The following is a 1,094-nucleotide window of genomic DNA, read 5'->3' on the forward strand; positions in this document are numbered from 1 at the left end:
GAAAGCATGACCTGGTCTGGTAGAACTTCATCCCCTCCCAGGAGTCTTCGTCTTCCTGTTGAATATGACTTGCACTGGCACATGATATGTAGAGTAGTTTCGTCCTTTAATTCGCACGCCCGGCAGGTCGCTTGATCGCTCAGCCCCATCACGAAGAGGTGTTTTGCAGCGGCCGTGTCCTGTTAAAAAGGCTTCTATCCTCCTTATTTTTTGCCTGCTGAGATCAAGCAGTTCAGTTTTACGCAATGGTTCTAGAGGTCTCACCAACTGCCATGCGGTAAGGAGTCGCGGTGTCTCACCCCAGTACTTTCTATGTTGTTCCAAGATCCGCTGCCAACTCCAGAACAACTTGCCAGAACTTTTGCCAGAACGTTTACAAGACTTAACTTTTCAGGCAATCCGACAGGCGATGTGTTTCATGCGTGATGGGGTGCCACACCATTTCACCCTGGCAGTTCGAGAACACTTAAAGACACAATTAGGACAATGTTGGACAGGAATAAGAGGACCCGTGGCTTGGCCTCCTCGATCACCAGATTTCAACCGTTTAAATTTTTTTGAAGGAATATTTAGAAAATGTATTATATGAGACAAGAAAACGTTTATTATTTAAGCCAAGGGAGTAGACCAGATCACCAGTAAGATATTGAAGGCCGGAGGAGAGAAGCTCTGGAAATCACTACTGACGTTACTAAATAAGTGTCTTCAAGAAAGGCGACTGCACAAATTTAGATAATTTCAGGCCCATCCATCATCTGCAAACTACTAACTGAAATAATAACAAAGAGCCTGAGCAATAAAATCGACTTTTTCCAGCCAGTCGAACAGGCAGGTTTCAGAAAGGGGTACAGTACAACTGATCATATAAAAGCGGTTCGCACGTTAGTAGAAAAAATCACGGAATACAACATCCCACTGCACATGGCCTTCGCCGACTATCAGAAAGATTTCGATTCAATCGAGGCATGGGCGATGCTGGATGCGTTGAATGACGCTCGCATTAGACCTGGGAAGTTTAGTTCACCTTGCTGATTTCCATCTTTCAATCTCGGTCAGCAAAGTGAATAGTACAAAAGATTAGTTCGTTTAGTTCA

The 1,094-nt window shown here is 44.4% G+C and overlaps 1 protein-coding gene across 4 annotated transcripts in view; it reads right to left on the reverse strand.

Annotated features, from left to right (window-relative positions):
• The window catches only part of LOC109542504 (tachykinin-like peptides receptor 86C), a 183,591-nt gene that overhangs the window by 133,679 nt on the left and 48,818 nt on the right, over window positions 1–1,094 (reverse strand). The gene's annotated exons all lie outside the window — the stretch shown is intronic.

This window comes from Dendroctonus ponderosae, unplaced genomic scaffold (assembly GCF_020466585.1).
Source record: "Dendroctonus ponderosae isolate FM_Combo_2020 unplaced genomic scaffold, Dpon_F_20191213v2 Dpon_F_20191213_3, whole genome shotgun sequence".
Lineage (NCBI taxonomy): Eukaryota > Metazoa > Arthropoda > Insecta > Coleoptera > Curculionidae > Dendroctonus > Dendroctonus ponderosae.